Raw genomic sequence first — 27,304 nt, forward strand, 5'->3', positions numbered from 1 at the left:
CGTAATTTAAATATCTTCCAGAGACAGTTCTGTGACAAATTATGCTTCCTGCTTCCTGTATTCCACCAAGTTGTGTTTTTGACAGTTTTGGTAAGACAAGCACTTACGATTGGCTCTTGTAAATCATCTTTTAGATTGCTTCTAGCTTGCATAGATAGAGAAGCAGCAATATTTTCTGCAAGAAACCCAAGCCTCTACCCACAGTGTACATCAGGAATGACAAGCCTCTCTGAGATTTACAGCTTCTCTGCGTAAAGCAGATGCTCTTAAAATCCCTAATTCCACATTACCCCTGGGCTCTTATTGATACCATCAACATACTGGCTGCTAAAAGCACAAACCAAATATTCTTTTCTCCATGAGGCGTACCAGTGGCAGGATGACATAGCATTGAACCGCACTTGCATCGTCCCACCATAAGGAAGCATGAAATACCTTATCTAGGATCTTGGCGGAGAGCGCAAGAGATAAAAGCAGGTATTTTTACTCTGAGGTAATATCAGCTACTGGAATGACTCCACACATTATACTGATGCTTGGGGAATTACTTCAGTTCCATTAAAAAAAGAAGAACAAAAATAAATAGTTCCATGTTTTGAGTCTTCCATCAGCAGTACTCAAGGCAATTTATATAAACAGCAATCATTCTTTTACAAATCCTGGACTTCTGCAACAAAGGGGTTTTAAGTCAGAAATAATAATATTGATAATAATAATCAGCACACATTGCTCTGTGGTATAGAAAGTTAAACCAGTTTGCTAAAATGAACAGTTAAGTCATCACAGAAATCCACACAGACCCTTTTAGCCTGACAATTACTAGAAGTGGTCTCTTTCTAGCATATTATTTCCATATTTGTCCCTGTGCAGAAAATACAGGAAAATATTTTCTATTTTAAGAACTCAGAACCTCTACTCCGAATAATTGCATCACATTTTATTCATTGACACAGCACAGAGTCGTCAGCTCATCTACTCTGCAACTTCTGCTATTGCTGTTTCATGGCTGTCCGCAACAGTCGTGGTTTCCAACCTGCTGCAAATCCACACTAAGTCTGTGATGGAAAAAACTATGGTCCTACTCTCCAGCAGGGAAATCTAGCTGCAGTGCCACACACCTTAACACAAGTATTCTGCTACACATGGGATTATGCTTCTATCCAAGAAAGAGATTCTTCTAAAACAAAGGTCTTCTGCTCCTTAATAAATTGGCCGGAACTTGATTTAACATTTCTTACAAAGTCAACTGCAGATGTCTGTATGAAGTCAGTTCATTACAGAATAGCCTCATCACTGGCCTCACAACTTCCTGTTGCTAACATTTCCTTTGAAGCTAATCATAGTAAATGTTATTATTTCACAAAAGCAGAAAAGCTCAGTGATAGTATTCAACATCAGAAACGTTTCCCTTCTAACAGAAATGGAAGGCAATGAACAGACACTTCAACATTTTCCTTCATGTTATTTCCAGAATGCAGTGGAATGAGCTGAAGTCATTTGATGAAAGTTCTGCTCAGAAGAAAATGAGTGATGGAAAGATTAAATTCTCAATAAAATTTCTGAATAGATGTTCTTTTTAAAAGAAAAAAAAAAAACAAAACAAAAACTCAAAGACAAAACAAAATTTTGCAGCCTAAGCTGCATGATTTCCACCAACCACAACCATACCATAAGATTTTTAAATAATACAAACCTGCCCAGCTCTGCCCTGGTAATGACAGAAGGCTGAGCAGCCATGCTTTCAACAAGCAGGTATAGGACACTTCCTCAGGAAGGAAAAGCAGGACCAGACTGGAATTAGGTCCTGATGACCAAAAACTGCCACCAGACTTGACCCTCAAGATGGAGTCTGCAGTCAGCGTTAGATTTGATTGTGTAACATTTTGTCCAGATTATGTAACGTTCTTTACTCCTCCAGTTCACATCTCTAAGCTTCAGTGTTGCTAATGTAACTACAGAAATACAGCAACATCACAATGAAGCCTAGTAAGAGTTTAAGCCATTTCTAGTCACATTTTGCAGTGGAGAAGAGTTCAGAGGTTTTATCTAGAAGCCACTGAACTCCATGTTTATTAAAGTCTTCAATCTCTTCGGCTCATGCTGTGAATTTAAGGAATTATTTGTACTTGGGTCTAAAATGGTTTAGTTAAATTAAGAAGTCTTTCACCAAGCCAAAATTGCAGTTTCGCTGCTTGGGTTGCTGAGGAAGTTATGAGTAATGCTTTGCAAGTGTTTAATTTTACTGATGCACTGACCTGACTCTGGCAAATGGTGAACAGCCAGCAGGAAAGAACAGAGCTGCACTGAGCCCATAAGCAGGGCGGTTACAATAACCCAGCAGAAGTGATCACTCATATCTAGACTGCAAGGTACAGTGCAGGAAGTATTAGATTTTTTAGATATGTGAGAGAAGGACAGTATTTTGACCTTGTTGGTTTAAGATCATTTAGTTAAGCAGGTGCAGGCCTCTATGCAGATGCTTTGATTTTTATAGAAGCCTCTCATGTCAGGGCAGTTTTAAACTGTTCCCAGCTGATCGAAGCTGAGCTGCAAACAGCCACTGCCACAAAGGGGTTTGCAGAAGAGAAGTGATTTGTGTTAAAATTGCTTCTCAGGTTACAGGAGCACATCTGTTTGAGTAAACAAGGACTGTGTGTAAAGAGAGAGCAGCAGTCAGCAGCCAGTCTGGGACGCTGAAATGCATCAGAGAAGTGAATGCTTTTTTATACAGGGCTGTATGAAATTAAAGAGAGTCACAGTCCAGCTCTATCCAGCCTTTCAATTTCTGCTTTAAGTTACAACGAGAACACCAAAGAGAATGAGCTTTTGTTGGGCTGATGTTTTTATGGCATTGCTACGAGTTCCTTCAAGATTCAGCTCAGGCCCAGGTTCAGAGCTCCCATGTACAGTGATGCTGTTTCCTCAGGAGGTCTGATTCTCAAAGGTTCCATTTATGGGATAAAACCTGGAAAGGCATTCAAAATACAATATGCAATGCTAATGCTCAGGTATCAAGCATGACACCAATGTCACATAGCAACACAGCCCTCACTCTCTCATAGCAACCATTACAATTGATGCTACCTGCGAACACTCTCACAACCAACTCAGCTGTCTCCTCATTGTTCTACAGCTCTTTTGTTATTCACTAAGGACAATGTACGCAGATGGTGAAAAGGAGCACTGCTCTCTTTCTAACGCCCAAGGACTCATGCAGTTCTTGAAGCTTGCACTCCTGATCTCTAGCATTGCCAGGATTTGAGGGGTTTATCTAATAAAATAAAGCAATAACAATGCCTAGCTGGGCCTTGGCTGTTTATCTGAGAGCTTGTGTAAGCTGAGGTCCCATCAGCATGCCTGGTAACTGAGCAGCATCCTTCCCTGACCCAGAGGAAGGAAGACACAATCTGACTGCAACACCGGGATTCCTGAGAGCCCACGCAGTTGTTGCCACATCAAATAGTGCAGTGAGAGCTGCCTTCTTTATGTCCCCACTGAGGGGAAACAGAGCTGCAAGGCACTCTCACAAAGACAACTCAGCTCTGTTACCGAAGTGTCACATAGCAACATAAGCTGTCACTGACCCAGAAGCATCAATTTTACATTGCTGTGACTCCAAGAGATGGAGTTAAGTCTCCCTGCAAGTGATACTCCTTGCAGTGTTTCTGTACACAGCTGATGGCTTGTGTTCATCTTTGTCTGAAGACTTATCATCAATGTGCTTACAACTTCAGTACCCACAAAAGGAAGCCACAGTACATCTGACTCCTAAATGCAAGCAGCATTAATAGTGCTCGGTACCTAAAAGAAGTGCACACACCATTTAAGTTTTGTTATAAATAAATAAGCATGTGATCAGCACAGATGTCCCTAGAAAAATCAAGTTGGTTTTCAAGAATTGTGTTTATAAGTTGTTCTGATAATAAAACTGGTATATAATAAATAACCCAGGGATTTTAATCATAATATACTACCAATGACAGAATGTTAGTCAAATGCTCCCAAGCATCTCAGTTATTGCAGTACAATGAGTGTGAAAGAGCCCTGAAGACAGTATGAAATGTTACATGCAACTAATACAAGAATGCAAAACGGAATGATTAAGGTCTTTGTGTTCCTAAGGAAACCAGCCACCTCTCACCCCCTTCCTTTCATTAATGTCTCCCAGAGAAATGTCAGCTCCAAGTTCTTCCCAAAGCATTCAGTAAAACTTGAATCTTGGAAACATGCCTGGAAAGTTGAATTCAGTTCTGATGTGCAGGGTCTCCTTCCCCTAGAGATTTTAGATTTGCTTGTACATATACAGTTCCCTCATATTATTAGTATATGGTACTGGGAAAGAATCAGAGAAATTTTATCCCCTCTCTTCCACAACAGGCAGGAAGCAAAGTTCCTGTGACCCAGAAGGATGGTGTAACAGCCAGACACTTTAGGTTTCCCCTTAACACAACAATTCACTATCCTGGACAGAGACCAAGAGCTTGCATTGCACTGCCTTCTCACATTCTGCTGTCCTAGTTACCACATGAGCATTACCACGTGTTAGTACTGTGCATCAGCTACCTGTAGCAATAACTCCAGTTCTGCAAAACAAATACTGTGATTCAAAATTAAACAGTGGCCTAAACAGATGTAGAAGCATGTTGCAAAGCCAAACTGACCTTAAGAGCTGTGGCTCCCTGACAGCAACTCATCTCCACAGCAAGCAGAAGAAACATCGGTTCATCTTCATGTTAGAACCCACTCCTTTCAGAGGTAGCCTACGGGAACTTCCTGAGATATTACATGAGATATTACACCTTAACATATATGAATATCTATCTGAATTTCGGGGTCTGAATTGCATAATATGAATTACGGTCTGCACATCAGATACTTAGTCTGCTTCATAGCAATGTGCCAGAGAACTACTGAGACAAAAATTTACCCAAACATGGGATTCTTGATTTCACCCACCCAACCTGAAAAGAAATACAATCTATATAACCCTATTCCTTTTACCCCCTTTTAAGAAAAACAAAAACATACAGAAGTAGCACCCCTAAGACCAATGCATCCAAAGCTCTACATTGTTACTGCACTTAAAAAGAAATTTCTATTGATTTATTACTGTAATCTGGGGCTCTATCAAGAGCTTTGCTTTGTATTGATGCTACTAATGACTGAGGTCCTTGTAATAAGCAAATGCAGCTGCCCTTGACAATGGGCAAGTCTCTGGGGAAGAGATGAGGATTGCATAATGAAATTAATGAGGTTAGTGTAGAATGAAACTTCAATTCTGTAAAACAAGCAGTGGAGGACACAGTGTTTTGTAGAGGATCCGCATGAAAGCGCATTCACTCTCTTTCTCATCTCAGGAAGTGCTACAGAATGCTTTCATAATTAACAAACACTGTCAGGCATTAAGGCAAACATTTCACAAGAAAATACTTTTTTTAAAATATTATGAAGCCAGTACAAGCTCTATTTCCATAGTAAGGAAATACTGACAGTAAGAGTCAGTATTTACAAGAGCCTGTAAATTTTATTCTTTATTCTCTTAGAGCAGCACTAGCAGAGAAAAACAACAACATAGAAACAGGACTTTTTGACAGCGGTTTCTAAAACAAAACTAACTTTCATTTGCTCCAGCCAGCTTCACGCATCTAATTTTTAACATCCTGAACATGCATTTGTTCAGTGACACTGGTGCTACCTGCTGAAAACCAAATTACTCTGAAAATCGTACAGCTACTTTCATAAATCTTGGGGCTGCTTTTTTTTTTTTCTTCTCCTTTTCATTTCCCCTTTCTCTATGGAATACCTTGTGTGATTGTGCTTCTAGTGAGCTGGGTTCACAGTCATTCCACCCTGCCTCATAAACAGCAAACCATTTCTTTGGCGATCACAGTGTAGGCAGACTCTTATCTAGATGTCTCTATACACTGTCATGGTTTGGGGTTCTTTTCTTCATTGGTTTGTTTTCCTTGTTGCTCATGCAGAGTTTAAGTTGTGGCTTATCTTTTAAGCAAATGGAAGGGAATGTTGTACAGGACAGGACAGAATGATGAGGGCTGTTGTGAGATCCAGGACCCCCCACCCAGGGCAGATATCTTACTACTTTACCCAATATCACTTCAGTTCTTACTTTGCTGGTCTTTTCTGTCCAGAATGCTTCTCTGGCTTACCAGGAGCCATATATTTTTATTGAGCTATGGTAGGTTCCTTAAGTCTCCGATATAGATATGCATACGTTGAATATTTTCTTTTGTTGTCATTTGCAGGTGTTAAGTTTTGTGTTATATAAGTGGCTTCCAAGTAACAAATCTACTGTTACTAACACAGAATTGACCTCATAATCTGTACATAAACCAAATCATCCTTTGAGGATAACAAGATGCTCATGTCAATTTAACATTTTGCTTTGTTCACTCTGTGCCTTACAAAAGCTCCCATTGTTATTTTTCTCTTTAGCATTCACTAAAGTCCATCTCATGGGCAATCACTTCCAGAGGAAATCAGAGAAGCCCAAAGATCCGCAAAATGAATCAACTCTTCCTATTTTGCATGTAACAACATATTTGCACACACAGAACCATTCAACCCAACTTCCCATTAAACATTAGACTTTGCTTCTGTTTAATTAGGGAAAAAAAAAAACAAACAACAATAGGAGTTCAAAATAATCAAGGTTGCCTAAAGAAACTTAACTGCATTGCCTCAGTAAGAATTACAATTCTTTGGGTGCCACAGTGATAGTTTTACATCTGAAACTGATGGTTTTCCTATAAAACTACTGGTACTCACATCTGAGAAGTGCACAACACCGCACTGCTGTGGTAGCCAAGAGAATTTGTTTTGTACCATAACATTCAGCTGACCACAGGTACATTAAGGAAGTACCACAAATGTTCTGTGATGTTTTATAGCATCATTTGTCTAACATCTTACTTTGATCTCTCCATTCCTCTAGGAATATGAACTCTTCTGTAATGTGGTTATTTACAGTCTCAGCAGCCAGGTAGTTGTAATTCTCACCTGAGGCAAGACAAGTGTACAGAAATAGAAAACACAAGCCAATACACATTCTGCTTCTGTAGAGCTGTTAATCGTAATTACAATGGGAAGAGATGAATAAGTGTATCAGGGATCTACGGATGCTAAAGAAAATCTCTAACACTGGTTGTCAAGTAAAGTTTTGCTCATCATAGCAATATTCATTTTTTCTCCTTCACTTGGCAAATGCTTAAGAGCCTTTGTGAAAATAGTAGTGTGGACAACAAACAAACTCTTTCAAAGCCAGTACTGCTGCAGACAGTAATGGTTCCAGTGGGCTGCCAATGCCTGCGTTTGCACTGCTGCAACACAAGGCCTCTGTCCCAGAACGTATCCATTAGTCTCAACAGAACCACAAGGATGTGAAACAAGCAAAATACTAACAAAAACATCATCTGATTGGGGTTATAATTTTCACACACACCTGGAACATTACTGATTGGAAGTAGAGGAGAATTACTAGCTAACTGACTTGCTAAGTTCCGCACAAATCCCTAGTGGCACCACAATTAACGCTACGTGTTTGCTTCCCAGTCTGATGCAAACAGCCACAAGTTCAAGCTTCACAACACTGCAGAGGTTAATTTTTAGGCTTGGCTAGAATTACAGTGTTTTGTGGAATTTAACACCTCAGGAGAAGATGACACTCTAGTGATGCCTGTTAAACCCAAGCCAGATGTTCAGCCTTTAATGCGTCACAGCCCTAAGTGCATTAGCAGGGAACAGAGAGCCCAAAACTCTTCCAGTGAGTAACACCATGCAGTCACTGCCTTGTGCCTCAGCTCTCCTCACTGCAGCCACACCTCTGAACTGAACAGGACAGGGAGCATTTCAGCTTTCACCTTATGTTTTGAAAATCATTAGGCCTGGTTCTTTATGTCACTCCAATCTGCTCATGGGGCCTTCAAGCAGAGTTGCAAGCATAAAAGCAAGGTCTGTTCTGCCCACCATGTGTACCTCAGTGAGCATAGACACACCTAGTAGCCATGGCAGCTTCTCTTCTGCCCCAGATCAAATCAAACCTCTGCATAAAATACTCCAAGCTAGCTCTTGCATTCCCAGAGTATAATTTCTACCTAGACAGAGTAAGTACTCCGGATTTTTCTATAATGCACTGGAAGAACTGATTCGAGCTCTTACAGTTCAGTTTCTTCTACAGAAATAAAATTACTTTCAAAGATGCCCAGGCTGTGCAGCCAGATGTTTGCTACAAGTCAACATGGGGCTGCTCCTTATGTTAGTGCTCACTTAAAAACAGACCTCAGATCCCTGTAACCTGTAGCCCACTAATCAATGCCATCTGAATCTGCCTTTTCCCCCTTTCTCCTTCAAACAGACACATTAATTTGCTCTGTTTCATTTCCACAAACGTCATGCATTCACCAGTGCTGTTGGGGTTAAACAGTAAAGTTACGTGTTTTGGAGTTCTCTTCTTTCCCTATTCTTTCCATGTGAGAATGGTTTTGGAACCACACCTCTAATTTAGGGTTAGCTCCCTAGGATACTCCAGCATCACAACTCTTCTATTTATACTTCAGCCTATGATGTGGCAAATGCATGCATGTAGGTCTGAAGTACTTGCACTCTGAAGCCAGTTCCACCCAGTCCACTGTTTCAGCAGCTGGGCACTGAGGACTCTGTTACCGGATAACAGAAAGGAGACAAAGTGAAGTTACGGAGCTGTCTGACCAGCAGCTCCCATGCACTGCCCCCAACTCCTCATTTTCCATCCCCTGCTGAACTGATGCGGAGCCCTCAGCAGCAAATCTGCAACAACAATGAGACAACACATATCTGCAAGGACACTGGGATTTATCACAAGAAGTGACACCAGGAGAGGAGACTGCCAGACACTGTTCTGACACCATTAGAGATGGCATTGCTCCCTGAATGCAGTCTGGCCAAGCTGTGAACGATGTCAAACACAGAGCTCCACAGGGGAGATCGTAGCACTTACCTGGTAGGCACAAGGCCCAGGATTTCAGGCCTGTTTTCATCTGAATTGAGTTACTAGTTGCAAGAAATAACAAAGAAGGACTTTCCCAAGCTGAGGTGTTACACAAAGCAGTTCCTAAGAAATCATATTTAACCCTTCAGGGTGAGAGGAATTAGGTCTGCCACAGCACTTAGTCGCAGAAAATATGAAGGAAGGATGCAGGGAAACCAATTCCAAGATTTCTGTGGTAAGACAAACTTCCAGCTGGCCAAAGCTGGACAAGCAGCTCCTGAGGGGATTGCCCAGGAGAACCTTGAACCATTAGGTGCTTTAAGCCAGAGGTTTACAACCTGATTACCAGGAAGAATATTTTCTTTCTGATTTTTAAGTTTACATTTTCCTTTCGTAGGCACAACTGGAGCACACTGAGGGACTCACCTGGGAAATACTGGCTATGCTGCTGCTGTTCAGCAGCCCTGGATGGCAACCTTTCTCCACTACATGTTAAGGAATGCAAGTTCAGGCAAAAGAAAAAAAGCCAGCAAAAACAGGTGGGCCATGAGCAAAATCCATTGGAGCATGTGTGTGTGAACACAGTTTTCCTTCAGGTTCATTTCTTTTCTCTCACTTCCACTACTCCTAATGGCACATATGAAAGCAGGAGAGCATCCCCTGTCCATTTCACCACTGGTTCACTTCCTTGATTGCTTCATTCCTGACTTACACCCTCCTTTTAAAACCCCTGTGTAGTTTCTTCTTCAACATTGCCATATGAAGCTCTTTCTAAAGGAATTATGAAGTTCTCCTGACACCATTTGGTTCAGTTAAAAAGAAATACAGGAGAAAAAAAAAAAGAAAAAGAAAAAAAGAAAGGGGGGGGGGGGGAGGGCGGAATGGAGAGGAATAGGATTTTAACTACAAATGATGAAATCTCAAAAGATGTATAATAATCCCTTCTGTGCAATGAATGAAGCTACGGAGAGATTCTCTTGCATGGCTGGAGAAGAGCCCATGAAGTCCAGTTTCTTCTTTTGTTTCAGTAACTGCAAGATGACCCCCTCTTTTCAGTAGCTCTCTGCTAAAGATCAAAGATGAGAAAGGTCTGTCTTTGTCTCTTTCTCTTGGCTACTAGGCTACAAAGAATGTGTCTTATTCAATTCTGACAGCAACAGACAGCAGTCTAACCAAGTGCTGAACATCAACACAGATGAAATCAAAGCTAACTACAAAAGCAGCCTGCAGGACAAAACGTGATTTAGAATTCAAAACACCTTTTTTGAATCTGGCCCTGGAAACACAATTGACACACAAACAATTATAGCAAGATACATACATGCAGAAAATGGATGAGGGAAGATGTAGATGGCTCCAAAATTTCTGTGAGTGGTATCTTATCTGTTTAATTTTGTTTGACCCATTGGAATCAATGCAATCGCAAGCAATGAAAATGTCATTTTGTTATATAGCTCCTATGTTTTACAATGATACAATTGCTCTCTTGGCATCGGTCAATGTTATAAATCATTACAGTGAATATGTAGCACCCAGTGTTAGATGCAGAACAAGGCTGCAGGTATGAGAACATTATGTCTCTCATGCAACTGTGCAAGAGAAAACAACACACCTGGGAGGTGAAATGTCACCTAGAGGTCAGAGCTGCTCTGTTTTCATTCCAAACATGCTAACATCCTTCTCAGAGATGAGATCTGAAGTTGGCTGACTGGACTCAGTCACCAGTTTCCTTTCATATACAATGCTAGTAATGGAATTACATTTAGTTCAATGGTTGACAAAGCTACAAAGTTCTTCAGGAAGACTGCTAAGCCCAAATGACCATTTTTTTCCCACCAAAAAAGGTGTAGGGCAAAGCTGTGGCACCTCACCCCCGACATATATCTGTTAGCAAGGACTATACATTCATAAGTTTTTTTGCCTTTGTTGTTGCTGTTTTGCTTTGGTTTGGGGATTTTTTTTGCTTGCTGTAATCAGGGTTATTTCTTTAGTTTTCTCTTTCTAGAATCAGCAGAGATAAACTCAGCAAGCAGCAGATTCAGTTCCAAACTCCAGGGTCTTGCTAAGTTGTTGGCTTTTTAAAAAAAGACTATTATCTCTGCAGACACAACTTTAAACCTTGTAACTGCCACATTAAACAACTACAAAAGGCCTTTAAGATGCATGGAGTATATGAGGATTTAAAAACTCCTGTTTGATTCCTGAGCTCGCTTTGATTCAGAGTCTGTAACAAGTAACTTAAGTGAAGGAAACACAATTACTTTGAGCAGCTCCTCTCTGCAGCGGTCTCATCTGGGAGAACTTACTATCCGCTAGAACCAGCTCCTAGAGATTTGCCCTCATTTTCTTCCTGTGAACTTGTATAAAACTGTCTCCACTCGGCTGCCTCTGAATAATGTACAACAACAGATGAGCGACAGCGGGTGCCAGGGGAGCTCCACCCGACAGCAGCTAAGTGAGCCCATTGCTGAGCTTCAGCTTTCAAAAACAGTCTGGGGGTATCAGGACAACGCAGATTTAGTGAAGTAAGATCCAGATCGCTTAAAAATGCATGTGCCACATGAACAAAGAACACCAGGCAGCTCACTCACGACTGAAATAAGATCACCAAATCACATTCGACTCAGTTTTCCCAGCTAAAATCCCAGTCACTCCAGAACCCATATCAGACATTACAAAATTAAATAATTGTTTTCTTTATTCCTTATATCCCACTGTTTCTCATCATTCCTTCATACTTATGATACCTGTTGCCAGTTTTCTCTAATTTATTTTTTCTCTTTGCCTTTTTGAATTCATCTTTTGAGAGGATTTAAACGTGAACTGAATTCATGCTCTAAAAAATTAAATCCATGAAGTGGGAAATGCAATACATGTTCCACTTGCACTTAGATATCAAGGCTCAGCAGCCAACATGCAGCAGGCCCTGAATTCTTCAGACAGAGAAAAAAAAATGGATTTCTGCCTTCCTAATAGCCTGGACTCCTTGTACCAATGCCAACAGGACTGGTAGTTGGGATCATTATGAGTAGTCACTGAAGAGGAACACCTTACTAAAGAGAACTGTGTTCTTATTTTGAAATCCCAATAATCATGGGCAGGATATCTGTTTGTATCAAAGCAAAAGAGCACGACAATTCCAGTGAAGGTAGGGGCAGCTGAAGTATGCCTGAAGTGCAGCCCCTTCACGATGCTACCATATGGCCATGGCTATTGGTGCAGGACTGCAACAAGAGACATCTTTAACACATGTCAATTCCAGCTGCTACTGTGTAATTGGTCTTGCTAGGAGCAAGACTGATCATTCCCTCTGCCTGCCTTTACCTCCCACCCTAACCTCAAGCCTTGTCCTTTTTCCAAATGTTCATCCTGCCCTCTCAGGATTTCACTGCTCATTTCTACCAGTTTGTTTCCACCCCAGCAGAATTATAGATTACATGCTGGGCACCAGAAATTCCAGTTTAATCACCAGGTGAAGAAAACTAGACAAATCCTAAGACTTTTTTTCAAGGACGCAGACTTTTTGCTCCACCAAATGTGAACCATGTAGGGATTGGGGTGTGAAGAAAGTACATTGCTAAACAAGAAATGTGTCTGAAAGCTTCACAGAATAATGCCCTAGTTGGCTCAGTTGCCTGAGTCAGAGGAACTAAGAGAAGCATCAGTACCCTTGGTGACAACAGCCTGCGAAGAGCAACTTATGATCAGTGCTTTTCCATTTCTGTGAGAATGCTGATTACACACACAGGAGCCTGTCCCAGAGCATCCAAATCACTATTCCACTGAGCACTTGCACGATACTTAGTTAACAAGTACTAGACAGAAAGCTAGAAAGAAAAACATCATAGAAAAAAAAAGAAAAAAGCAGATACTCAGGTCTCCCAGCACCTGTCAATGCCAAATCTAAAGGAGCTAGCTTCATCCCTAGCATAATTGTGTTATCTTCAAAAAGAGGTGTACTATGGCTGAACTTAGCCTGGCATGCAAAAACATTCTTCCAAGGTGAAAAGTTAATACTCTGCAGGAGAATGCTCTCATGTTATTTGGAGATACTGTGTTTTCTCAGTATGGCCATGAGTAGATCTCCAGAAGGCTAAGATTGCTGCTAAACTCATGTTTTAATTGGCATGCTGAAAGCATGGCACATGAGCTAAGAAAATCTGTGGACAGTCTGTTTCTGGGAGGAGCAAACCATGGCTCTCACAGTTTTTAGTTCCTGAATCCAAAGTAAGTTTTCCATTCAGGTTGGACAGAGAAGATAAAAAGTTAATGGACAAAAAAACTGCATACAGTAAGAAACCAAAATAAGGAGAATGAGCTAAAAAGAGATCAGACAAAAAAGTGACTATGGCTAAGCTGAAGGCTTCAGATATCCAACTATTTAACACCTTGCATGCTGAGTGAGGAAAGATGAGCCCTGCCATCACAGAAGCAGCACTGGAAGATGTGAGAGTATGACAAAAGTAAGAGGAAACACAGTCTTTAGCCATAGTATTGCAGGAAGAAAAGCTCCTTTCCACAGTGAGCCAGCAGCTTCATTCATGCTATTCCCATCAGGTACTTTGAGATAGTACTGTCAGTCCCCGGTACTTAGGGGAATGGGCTCTTCCTGGGCCCTGCACAAAGATTAGGAAGATCTTGGTGCTCTTGCTCACTGCCTCTGGGATTGTCATGTCAGCCAGCTACAGTCTGTCTTTAATAAAAGCTGTGCTGTTCATCATGGCAACTGCTTGAAAGCTGCTCTTCAGCAAATAATAGCCATTCCCTCCCATGCACACAGCAAAGTCACAGTAACAGAAGTACAACCAGCAACTGGAATTGGGCATTTCAAGAAACACTCAAATGGCTGCCTGCCACAGGGCAATAATCCTTTCCAGGGATTTGTTTCAGGCAGCAAATACAACTCATGCAGCAGCCTGAGAGGTCTCAAGAGACAAAACGTTCATGCCTGCAAAGCACAATGCAGCCCCTGTAGTTTGTGATTAAATCATGGAGATGACAGTGGAAAGCAAATTTATTCAAGATTGTTTATTCCACATTTTTTCCATATGCTTGAAAACAGAGAGGAAAGAAATAAAAATTATAAACAGACACTTCTTTGCTTAGACAGTAATCTTTGCAGAAGAGCCAAGTCATCGTATTAGCCAGGAGTACTGAGAGCTAAAAGATGGGAGAGATGAACTACTTTGAGTCAAATTCCCAACGATGCTTTCCCTAACCACAAACAGAAGTTTGGGAGACATGAACAGTTCAAGTTTGCGCGGCTGCTTTATCTTATTCCCTCCAAGTTTTGCAGTGTTCGTTACAAGCAGTAATTGTATACTGACAGTGTGTCCTTAAGACACATCCTGTCTCTGATGACCAACCCAATTATTTTGCAGACCTGAAATATTATGAATTTATTGGGCTTCTCCAGTCAAAAACAAACAAACAAAAATGAATACAGAAAGAAAAAAAAAAGTTTGTCTTCTGTTGCTTGCCCAGTGCAAAACCTGAACTGTTTGTGGTTGAATCCTGCCCTCAGCCGATGAAGCTCTGCTAGGATGGCACTGAAGCTAATCTGTGCAAGGTTGAACGCCTCAGGATGAGAGAGAGAGAGAATACATGGTAGGATGCACAAAGCTGTTTTAAAGAGCAGCCTGCATTCCTGACTACTGCACTGCACACTTGACTGGCACAAACTGCATCCTTACCCAACAGACCATATGTCTCTGAAGAAAAGGAATTCTAGCAGGCTCACAGATCATCCTCCTTGGCTCCTCCTCTACTTCCACTATTCCCTTCTGCTGCTGTTCCAACAAGACTTGCCCTTCTGCTGTGCATATTCAGATTACTCCCTCTCACATATTCAGACACAGCAGCTTCATTGTGAAAGAGCACTTGGAAGTGTTACAGAGATGGGATGGTCCAAAGTCCCCAGGTCTCACTTGTCAAAGCTTCCTAGCAGACTCAGGTCAGTAGAACTGTTTCAACCTAGCCTACCCACTTTTGTCTGTACATCATTTCCACCTTTGACAAGACTTCAGTGTACATATTTAAGAAGCCCATAAAAATGAAGTGATGAAGCAGAAAGTAATGCTCTGCTAAGACTGTAGCAGAAATTCACTCTTCTACTTACACAAAATGTGGTTCTGGGATATACCCTACCATTAGTGCAGATTGCTTTCTGCTTTAAAAATAAACAAACAAACTTTCATTTACGGCTGAGAGAATTTGAAAAGTACTATTTCAAAATCATAAACCAGGATTCTCTTCTGCTCACTGGGAACAGCTGCCAATGTTAGGTGGTGGTGGTGGCAAGTCATCAAATTAGGGACGGACAGCAAACTGTAGTGATCTCTCATTAGTAAACACTTAACAGTTCGGGGTATTTATGCTTGAGACTGCATGTCATCCCCAGACATCCAATTACTTCATGGTTTATTCAGTACATTTTCTGTCATGCCCGCTAAAACCTCTGGGTGAACCTCTGGCACTGAGAGAAGGCATTATGTGGGAGGCAAAGTGTGCTGGGCACAGAATCAAATCCAGTTCTGGTTCTACCAGATGTCTGGAATGTATAGGAATCTATACTTGATTGTGGGCAGTGCAGTATGTTACCCAAAGCAAGTTTACCCAGTGGAGAAGTTATAAACGCAACAGAGTTATTTAACATTTACCTCACAGAGACAATTTGCAGACAGGTGGTATCAGGCAGCCAAATGTCTCCTTTATAACAATGCCTAATCCACACAGCACCGCAATAACAAAAAGAACTACTAGCTCTGCAGCAGCTTATTGAATCTCCTCCCTGCAAAATGATAGCAGGACAAATTGCTCATTGTCCCTTCCACTGCAGCATCAACATAGGTCAGCCTCTTCAATCCAGCCCTCTACGAGTGAAAGATATAAAAAAAACCCTTCTAACTAATTTCAAATGAACAACAACAACAAAAACAAAACACATACACAACCTCTGGAGAAGAACCGAGTAAAAAGAAAGTGGCAGAATGTTGTCAAGAGCACCAGTCATAAAGGCTATCAAAAGAATCACCCCATTCAAGGGCTTCCCTCAGAACCTCTTCATGTGCTCAAGCAAACTGGTGTGGAGTCGCAATGCTGTGGAGGAGTCTGAATGACCTACTTTCATTCTCTACAGGCTGGGGCACATCTTAGTCGCTATTAATAATAGACACACTTCAGATTAAATCATGTGGTATAATCTGAGTAGAGCTTCAGTCCTTAGAGTAATAAAAAACCCAAAAACCTAGTTTGCAGAAACATATTTAATACATGAGCATCTCAGATGCTTACCACAGATTCAAGAAATAAGTTTTGATGCTCCCCAAAATGTACACTTTCAGTGGGGCAAATGTGGCAGCTTTGTCCTGTCTCTTTCTCTTTCATAGGACAGAAAATCTTCGAAGTTGCAAATCACTTGCTTCTACTTGCAAGATCCTAGAACGTGGCCTCTTACACCTGAACGCGGTGGTCACAGTTCACCACACCGGACTTCAAATAAGTAAATAAATATAAATTAGGTTCTCCCATTCACTAATGACTACTGAATGCAATCAAAATTCTTATAAACACGAGTCGTGGATTTCAGTCCACCTCAGAGTGTTCAATTTAGAGACATAACAGGCTTAGCACTATGCACAAAATGCATCCGACCACCCAGTGACTTACAGGAAATAAAGAGGAACAGCAGATTCCTGTGACCGCTGTCTTCCTCAGTGAAGCAACACATATTCCTCCTACTGGCATCATTTCTTAAATTTGACTTGTGTATGTGGACAAGTTCTGGATAGAAGCACATCAAGATTAGGCTCCCAGTGGTGCAGTTACAGTTGTACTGCAAATTACAGCTGCTGATAAATGAAATGATGGAAACTGCACATCCATATAACAGCAAAGCTACAAATAGGCCTTTGTTGTCTGTAGTCAGACGAATGGATCAGACCACATCCTTTAGCACATATTTGCATTAAAACTGTGTTAAATCTTGTACTTACCCTATCTGCTCCATAGTCACAGAGCATTCTGGGGTGTCCCCAAAGCTCCCCTCTAAGGCTGGCTCCCAGGCCCCTCACACAACCACAGCATCTTCTAGTGTAAAGAATCCCAAAATGCTTCACAAGCTTTTACTGATCTTTCAACTGCAAAAGTTCGTTTTGAGGATAGAAGCAATGGGTAAAATAGCTTTGCAGGAATAAGTAGAGATTACCAGCCTGCAGATGCTACTTGAAAAATTCAGAGTTATGTGCAAGCTGTCATCAGGAGGGAAGGTGAGATTTTACCCTGTAACTCTAAAGAAAACAAAGACATGAGAACTTCCTGTTCAGTCCACAACACAACAGCTCCAATTCCTTTTGGGTATCTCAGTACTTTAAAACAATCCAGGAAAAGCTGACTGACAACGTTTTATTTTTCAAATCAGAACAGGAACCAATTGAGGTTAATCTAGGCAAAACATCAAGAAAAATTCAAGCAGCAAACAATGCACTTCCAAACCAAACAACAATCGAGATTCACAGAGCCTCAGTGCAAAGCTCTCTGAGAGTCTGGCCTGGGGAAGACACCCTCAGTTCAGCAGAAAGGGGCCTGTGGACTCAGCACGATGAAATTGAATAAAACCTCTCTTTGTGGCAGTGTCCAGGGGAGAAGGACAAAGGCCCTCTGCCACTGCAGTGTTTCTGAATGGCTGAGGCCTCCAGCACCTCTCCCACCAGTAGCAAAAGCCCAGGAAACTGAGTGCTTATTCATGGCTTGGGCTCTGTCCTTTCTCTGTGTTTCCCCCTGTATCCAATGCTGAGTATTTAACAATATCTTCTTTTAGCTTGTCTCTTGTCTGCCACTTCCGCATTTAATTGCAAGTTCATGGGTATTAAGAGGCCTGCACAGCTGAACTAAGTCATCTTGATTTGAAGGCTTCTTTTCCTCATAAAAGGGGAAACAGTTCTTTCTCTGTCTTGTCTGTCTCTCCCCGTTTCCCTTTCACTTGGCTATTTCTCCCCACCCCCTCTCTCTTCGCCAGTTTTGCTTTTCCCATTCACTTTCCCAACCTACATTTCTTTCTGTCTTACCCTATAAATCAAATTCACACCATTCAGATGATGTGCAGAGAAGGGAAGGCAGAGCTCCTGGGCACCCACATCAGCTCTCAAAAGAGCTCTCAGGCTTCCCTAGGAATTCCCTGTCCACAGCAAAGGCCATGGCAGGGTACATCAAAACCCTGTTGCTCTTCACGCTGAGCATGTGTGCAGAGTGGTTTATGTTTGTGCACCTGAACAGCGCATCGGTGATCACTAAACCTCTGCAAAGGTGAGACAGGCTTTGCGCTGCATGGTAAGTTTCAAAGGAAAATATATAAGCTGCAACTTTTTAAATAGAGAGCTATGGAGAAGCAAATAGAAGGGTGACAAACACATTCCCTGCATGTATATGTTGAACGTATTGGAGTCACTGAAGAGGGTAAGAAGAAATAAGATGAACAATGCACACCTGGTGCCTCATTGAGATCTGAACGATGGATGCAGTGATGCAACTCTCAGTGCATGAGGCTGCTTTAACGTAAGTCTGTGGTGTTAAAGAAAAAAAGAAAAGGAGAGAGAGGAACTAAACACTGCAACAGGTGTCAGCGTGACAGGACCCTGAGCACATGATGGACTTGACACATTTTACTTGCTACATCAAATGGAGAAAATCTGGTGCCAAAAGTAAATGCCATCGTCAAACAATAACTAATGTCTAGTGAAACCTGACAAATCTACTGATCTGATTAGTTAATTGTGCCACATGTTTGCCATAATTTCACCTTTCTTCCATGTCACGTTTTCAAGCTCTTCCCTCAGCTACAAAGACTTGGTTTTATGCAGAAATTGATTCACCTAGGAACACACAAAAAAGGCAACTTCATGGTATACATGGATTTTACCATTGTACTGCTCTTTCTCACTGTCATTCTGCATAGGATGATCCTTGTTCACTGCACCTCAGACTCATAAAAATCGTAACACTAATGCTACAACTCATCCTCCTGCAGGGCTTCCAAAGATATAAAAGTATATTACAGTTAATAATTAAGTACTCTTCATAACCACTCTGTATAACAGTTAATGTCCTGTTTGACAGAAGCAAGTACTCTTGCCTGCTGCAAGTTGCCTGTTTTAATCCATCTACGGATCCACTGCAAAGGCAGGAAGAGAACCTGCTTGCAAAACTTACAGCCCACAAGTAACAAAATTTCTTTTGACCTCTGTAAGACCAGAATGGCCAGACCAGCTTCCTGCATCTGAAACTCTAGACTCTTGTTTCTGCTAAACATCAGAGGATACGTCACTGTAGGCTCAAGGATTAGGAAGGATTCCTAACTATCATCTGACAGCATTTGGAATGGTCAGCCAATGTAAGCTCTCTGTTAAAACTGGTGTTACGCTCACAAAGAAGCAAACTTGCTTCTGACAGATTCTCATACATTCTTTCCACAAGCTGAAGTGAGTCTGACTGAAGCTCAGGCTTCACCTGACTCCATAACAGACCTCTGCTGTACAGCTGTGCTTTTTTATTCTGCTCTCCACAGATTCAACCTTGTAAAACAAACCTCCTCAAGGCCTTCTGTGATGATTCACATACCCAACAAAACTTGCTCTGGCCCAACCCACAGGCAATATTCTTTCAGCTTTCACAACAAAGGAATATAATCACATAAAGAGAGAAAGAAGGAGAAGAGGAAACATGAATGATATGAAATAAAGTCCACAAGAAGGACAACATGCAAACTGAGAGTGGGCTTGAGCAGCATGAACACACAGCTGCCAGTAAATGTGGCTGTCATCCTGCGATGCATTCTGAGAAATTATATTCCTTATTCTAGTCAGAGCTACTGTCAAACATCTTTTGGTACAAAGCTGGTAATTATTACTAATGGCATAATTAATTGTCATTTTACTATGTATCATAAAATAATATTTTGTTCTCATTAAGCTCAAAGAGCACAAAGTCTCTTGGAAATAATGTCAAAATAACAATTAAATCTAAGCAGCTTTTAGAGTCTGCCTGGGCTGCTGTAGCAAACAAAAAGGATGCAGTCCCACTGACTCAAGGCAAGTGAGGAATCACAACTTGGGTACAGAAAAATCACTGGGAGTCCTGAAAGGAGATCTCCTAAAAGCAGCTGATGGGGCATATGCTTAAGCAGATCTTATCCTGCAAACAGATTTCAGAAGCAGACTTTAGAAAACAGCACCATCTGGATCAAATTTGCAACTCTATCCATAAATAAGGAGGGACAACTTACGGCACCACTGCAACTGTATTTATAAAGTGTGGGAATATCAGGCTGAGAGGCAAGAGCGCTAAGGGGAAAATGCTGTCTACAGGAACAAAAAACACAGCTGTACCACTAAGGAAGTGGTGCAAGGAAGCCACTTCACAGCAAAATGGAACCAGCCAGGACAAAGATGACTGGAAATGAGACAGATGGATGCCAACAACACTGGAAGAAGGTGAGGCTAGCCATGTTCTGAAGCCAAATTGTAACTTATGAACAGTGGGCAAAATTATCTTGGTCACACAGCAAACCTCCATCCTGTTACGGTGCTCCTCTGAGCAGAGAACAGAGACAAATATGCAGAGAAAGCCACAACATCTAGATCCCCTAGAAAGATTTAAAACAAGGTTTTGAAGGTTCAATTGAAAGTGGTCCAGTGATTTATAACTCTGAGATTTCAGGCAAACACAACATGCTGTTACTCTTTTCATCTAAGTGACTACCCAGAAATTTGCACATTGTGCCAGTTTAAAGAGAAAATTCCTTAATGGAATTCAATGATTTTGCTTATTTACAAAAACATTCCATTTCCATGAACATATCAGGAATCAAACAACCAGAGATGGAGATTCTGCTGTCAGCACTTGACTCAACACCTCTTTCCACATATTTTCAGGGCTCTTTGCATGTTTTAAATGAGAATGCTTGCAAGGTGCTTGCATAGTCTACCTTGGAATGACTAAGTGTGATGAAAGCTGCTATAAGCACAAATAATTTTCTCTCTTAGGTGCCTTGGTAGCTAAACGCAAGCAGCCACTAAGCTAACCTTTCAGTGCTGTGAGAACAAAACACGATCTCAAATGATCTAACTACTGAACAGAAGGAACACCACTTAACTGGACGCTATTTGCAAATCTCTGGTAACACAAGCCCCCTCTGCTTTCAAAGAACTGTGCTGGAAGCAGCCTGAAATGGTAGGTTTGGAACAAACAAGCAAGGAACAAAACTAAATCAGGCAGGAGAGAACAGAACCTCTGCCAATTGGTTACCACTGCTCAGCAAATATGTGAGAGCTACTCCTGTGCTCATCAAGCAGCTTAGCTCAAGGCACGGAAGAGGCCTGTGGGGCTAAAGACCCCAAATGTTCCTGCAGGTGGATTAAAGAGCCTCCACAACTTCCCATGAAAACAAATGGTAAGGGTTATGAATATGCACAGTAAGGTAGAATAGTCAGAAAGTGAAGCTGCCTAAAAGTAATAACTGCATTTGACCTATTCCTCTACACTGTTTAAAAATCAAAGAAGGGAGGAAGAGATCAAAATGCCACCCTAACCCTACCCCAAATCAGGAGCACAGTATCTATTACACTTCCATCTGCAGTCTGCCTAGTTCATTCTCAGTAATTAGTTTTGGATGCTTAACAACATTCCCTTTCTATCTATTTTGCTAGCATGACTTGCTTTGTCACTAGCATGACTTCTAGAAACTACATCCTCATTTCTTTAACCTGTATTTCATCACTGCTATCAACAAACAGATGCACTAAAGGTTATACTACCTTCACCTGAGAAACACTTTTTCTTTTATACACTTTGAAGACTCAGTATGCCCTGTTGAACTTCCATTTTTCTGTCTGACCAGTTCAAATTCATTCAAGTTTATGCTTAGGAACATTCCTGTTTTTCTCTGCTGGATCACAGCAATTTGTGAAGCTAGGACACAAAAGGAGACATCACCCTGTTCATCAGAGAACTTCAATAGTTGAATTAAGAATTTGGGAATTCTTTGTGTTTTAGCTGTACAAGTATGAAAATTCAGTACTTGTGCCTGATGCTTAACAGCAATGTTAAACGTTTAAAAGTGAAGCATTGAGTTAAGCAAAAAAACTTTTCAGGTTTTCATAGCTGATTACCTGATGTTTCCTGCATCTGCACTGTCTCCCACAGCCTTCCCTGTCCTTGTATATGATGATTGTGTCTGCCACAAGTGCAGATAAACAAAAAACAGATGATGGTATTCAGCTGTTTATTCTGCAAATGCTATGATCATCATGCTCATTTTTTAAGCAGCAGAGCCAAGACTGCATCTGCCAAAGTACAGTGTCCAAGCAGTACATTCTAGGTGGCAAATCCAAACAGGGAAATTCATACGGGCCATGCTATTGTATACAACTTTGGTTTGCATACAGGAAAGGATATAAAGAAATAAGCAAGACAGATTACATGTCAGGTTTTTTTTTCCCATGCTAACAGCACTTCTTTTGCTTTTATAAAAAACAGTATATCTCAGTTCCTGGAGTCTGCTGATTGGATTACACAGCCTTTCTTCTGTCCTCAATAATTTCTTCTTCCTGCTGTCCTGGGTGTGCCTGTGCCTTTCTGTGCCTACTCTTGGCTCTATTGGGACCAATGAGCTACTGAAGATGAGCAGCATCATCTAATATTTAGTATCACTCTCTTTTCACATGAATATCCTCCGTAATGCGCTGCAGACTCTATAAAGATTTCCAGCTCATGCATGCTTTAACAGTTGGTACCACACATCAGTGCGTTATGCACTTGGAGATATGACTGCTATGTAAACTCATCAAGATTCCATTTGCATCAGTAATAGCCAGGAATTCATTACCAACAAGCACAAATCCCAGAATGTTATCATGGTCTAGAAGGTATACCATGTTAATAATTGGAGAAAGAATATATATGGTGTAGGAGGAACTATTCTAACATAAGCTCTAGAAACAGAAAGCAAATGATTATTTTGTGATGTTAAAATTGAAACTGCTTCAACCTAGAAGCAGTTTACTGCCAAAAAGACACTTACGTACTCTTACTAAGCCTCATTTTTTACTCATTCTGGGCAATTTCCTGGGTAAGTACCTTCCTTACATCACTCAAGTTCAGGACCCATTAAAGCTTTTCTACTTGATAGTCTCTGAGCTGAAAAACTTTTATATAGTTCTGTCTCATAAAAACCATCACCTATATTTCTATCACAGACAGAACCTGAACTACATTATGCCTAAAACCAATAAGAACTTCTTCATTGGGCATGAAATAGTGGCATGCCCAACACTGAACATCTCATGTAGAACATCCTTCGGTGCTGACTGAAAAGAATTGTGGGGAGAGAAAACGCTGCAGGATTTCATTGCATATCAGAACTTAACATTGGAAATTAATCTGGAATTGATAAATATCATCCCTTCCTTCTCTCTTGCTGCTACAAACAGAATCACCCCACCAAGAAGCACAAAGACCAATTACACCAGCTTAGCTGGAACTTGCTTACACAGCAAACAAAAACCCATAAGCCTAGAAAACAGAAGCAGATTAAGACAGCACATTTCTCTTCCTCCTTTGAAACTGTCACTCAGACATCATCCGTATTTAGTACTTCTTCCAGAAAGCAAGCTCTATTCTTATGGCCAGAGGTTCATTGTAGATGAGTCAGGTCATCAGCACAGCACTGGAGGAGGCACTCCAGCTTAGTCTATACACAAGTAACCATAAAGCAACACCGTGCTTGAGCTCTTCTGCCCTCATAGCCACTACTCTCAGAGTCCAAACAAAAGCAATGTCTACATGGCACTGAGCCAGCCAGGGGTACACAGCACCAGCCCAGGTCTCCAGCACAAGAGCTGGCAAGTGTTGTGTTTCAGAGACGCTGCATATCTTCTCCACCCCATTCCTAAGTTGTACTATATCCAGAGTATTTCTGGAAAATAGACAATTTTTAATTCTCAGCACCTCAGAAGATGACTCTAGTGATATCCATAAAATGCTAATTAATACACACTTAGGATAAGGGCTGTGACTCACATTTACAAGCCATTTTAAATGAGATGGCTGACGTAATTTTTGTCCTCTATTCTGCTCCTATTTCTCTTGAAGGTTACACCTGTCTTAGACAAGGTTGCACAGAATGTGCATCTGTTGCTAAAGCACTATCTCCTACAACTAAGCATTTAAGCCTGAATTTATACATCGACCTGTAGACTATAAAAACTGCAGACAGAAATCTTGGACATTCATTCATACCATGGGAACTCATGGAATAGGCCACAGTGGTAACTGTCACAGTCACCCCCATACAAACGTGCTCACAAATGTAAGTCAAAGTCCCAAGCAGTGCAAGAGAGTGTGAAATGGATGGTTTAACAGTTTGTTCTGCTTCAGTCTACTGTACTGTAAAATAATAATGTAAAATAGGGATTCCAGGATAATGGTATATTGCATATCCTGGCATTTCCAATTGGTTGCAATGACCAGGAAATTCTAAAATTACCATCCTAAAGCATCCACAATATTAATTTGATGTTCTGCTGTGCCCCAGTGGCCCTTTGTTTATCCATCTCCTTGGGGCCATGCAACAGCACCACTTGTGCACTCCAACATTAAGGAAAAGGGGTATCTCTATTCCTTCTCATAATCAAAAGTCTCAAAAACTCATTGATATATTATTCAAAAGGCTTAAAAGTATCTTGATATACAGAGATGCATAACACTACTCTTTTCCCTTTGGCATTGTGTTAGTTTGAACCAGGGAGCAGTGGTCTCTGGTGAACAAAAGTCTTTGCAAAAATAAGGAGAATTAGGACAACACCCAACAAGAGCATTGACTGAAGATAAATTTTCAAAACCAACTAAAAGGAGGCAGCTGAAGCCTTGTAAGAACAGAACTGTGCAGAGGCCCCAAATATACCCTCCTGCATCCAAACATGCATTTGTGCAGTGAGTTTCAGGATTCAACAACTAACTTGATTCTTATTTTAAAGTCTAAACCCCGGAGCTAAAAACTGCATGAGAAGAAGCTTCCTTTCTATGGTATCTCCAAAGTTCCAGCCCCCTGCCAAAATCAAGAAGAACAAGGAAGCCACATGAGTGAAGTGTTCTATATAGCAGCAGTCATAACTCAACTTTTTCCAAATCTCCCCTCAGATACAGTTTGGCCTCAGTTGTACTTCCCCGGAACAGGCTGCCCTTTCACAGTGAACATAAGGACAGTATAAGCAGTACATTCAAACCACTGACATTTTCACTTCACTTCTGTCATTTACACCCTTTGTGCTCAATATAGGCTTGATTACAGAGCTCAGACTTGCACCAACTGCTTAATAAAGTAGTTTTGCATAGCATTGAGATGAGCAGCTAACACACACAAGCAGACTAGGCAAGCGTGAAACAACCAGATGTCTGAGTGTTTGCACTTGCACTTGTTGAGATTCTAGAATAAGCACAACTGTTCAGACAACTGGCACTGAGTAATTCTAAGACATAAAAGTAGCTTCTTTATTTACATTTTTATTACTCACTGAGAGCGATGGGAAGCTGCTGACGGGCAGTTCCTGAAGAGCTGAGGCTTATGTTCAACACTTTGTGATTGCATTAGAGGGCTACACCAGGAAAACTCTCCTAGCATAGCCTCTTGCATCTAGCACTGGTATTCCCAGAACTGGAAAATTATTGATGTTCCCATCTATACTCATTGATTTTTGGTCTGTGAATAGAGACTGTCAATACTGCTTCTGGTTACACCTAACAGTCCCCCTGGAACCAAGCCAAGACCACCAATTCATTGAGCTCTAACTGCCAAGGATATGTCAGTTTGTTGCCAGAAGATGGAATTAAAGAATTAAAACTCTTGCTGCACTTTTCCCACCAGGATGACGCAGAACTTCCATGATATCTATTGCTCTGGGTCTTTTCCTAATGGAGGTAAGGAATGAAGGCAGGATATTCTGCTGCTGGCTCTCTAATTTACTTCCCCTGCAACCTTTGGACCATACATTTTGTCTTTCTGTGCCTCAGTTTCTCCATCTGCTAAATCCAAGTTTTCTACTTTGAGGGAATACAGCCGAAGAAGAGTTGCATTAACACAGACCAGTATTTGTATTCTTAATGCACTTCAAAGCAAAATTTTCTTCTTTAAAGCTAGAGAAAAAACAGCCTGAAACTTTGATTTCCACTGGATTAAGCTGTTTTTTGATACCATGCTGCCCCAGCGGCTCACCCAGAACCACATTAAAAGAGAACTTATGTCATGCAGCCTTGCCTCCAAACATGCACCACCTGGACACAGCAACTGCTGCCTCTGCACTTTTAATTCTTGCTTGCTGATTGCAAATTTCAGTTCCTCTGGTTTTGTGCTGTAAAACTTTGATTCATGCTTTACTTTCCAAATATTGTGGCTTTTCTTGTGCAACTGCTCAAGAAAGATACATTCGCCTCTACTGTGCAGAAGGATTTCCTATGTTATATACGTACATATATGCCATATCTACAGTATAATGGACAAAATCAGTCAAAGGCCTGGCTGTTCTTTTTAGCTTTGTTTTATGTCAAGATGCATATTTAGCTGTTTTCAAATGAAGGAAACAGGTCAGGGTGAAGTTTCCAGATGTGCCTTGCTGTTGGTGACATTTACATTCTATGCACAAAAGGCTGATACTGCAAGGTGCACCTGCTGGAACAGGCTGGGCTTCCTCAGCTCTTCCTGACTACAATATCCTGCAGGAAGAAGCATGCAGAGACAGCAGAATCCTCAAAAGATGCTCTGCCAGACATAATATAACACAGAATATTGTCCTAGACTATTCTTTCTTCTTTCATTTTCCTCTGCTACTCAGTGTAACTAGAGAAAATTCCCAACACACTTCAACAAATCCATCTACTAGCTGGAGTTTCACCAGCTTGACCTGTTCCCCATGTTACAATTGAGATGCAGAAGAGTACACCAAATATTTAAGGCAAAAGGGGATTAATAGTCAAATAAGAGACAAAAACATGTTTCTTCAGGGAATGTTTTGCTGATTGAGTAAATAATAATGTCTTGCCTCTTTTGGCAACCATACAAAAAAACACAAACCCAACCAAAACCAGAAAATAAAGTAGTAAGAAAAACTGTACACAGTTTTTAATTTATAGTAACTGGAACTGCCCAGAGTTAATTTATTAATTGAAACTTCATGGTTGGCAAATACTGAAGGACTATGAAGTCATGTAATGTGTCTGTGTTGAACTGCTCGAATACCAGAAGTACTGCTGTCCATTTTGACTTCTTCCATTCAT

The 27,304-nt window shown here is 41.0% G+C and overlaps 1 protein-coding gene and 1 long non-coding RNA gene across 4 annotated transcripts in view; one reads left to right on the forward strand and one right to left on the reverse strand.

Moving 5' to 3' along the window:
- LOC146757842 (uncharacterized) overlaps window positions 1–27,304 on the forward strand; it is a 249,532-nt gene that overhangs the window by 212,120 nt on the left and 10,108 nt on the right. The window contains exon 5 of the long non-coding RNA XR_014935960.1: window positions 9,381–9,522. This is a non-coding gene — a long non-coding RNA (uncharacterized LOC146757842). The remainder of the gene's footprint in view (window positions 1–9,380; window positions 9,523–27,304) is intronic.
- Window positions 1–27,304, reverse strand: part of PREX1 (phosphatidylinositol-3,4,5-trisphosphate dependent Rac exchange factor 1) — a 135,148-nt gene that overhangs the window by 94,468 nt on the left and 13,376 nt on the right. The window lies entirely within an intron of this gene.

Source organism: Coturnix japonica, chromosome 19 (genome assembly GCF_054131305.1).
Source record: "Coturnix japonica strain WE chromosome 19, WE-NBRP24, whole genome shotgun sequence".
In the NCBI taxonomy this organism is placed as follows: domain Eukaryota; kingdom Metazoa; phylum Chordata; class Aves; order Galliformes; family Phasianidae; genus Coturnix; species Coturnix japonica.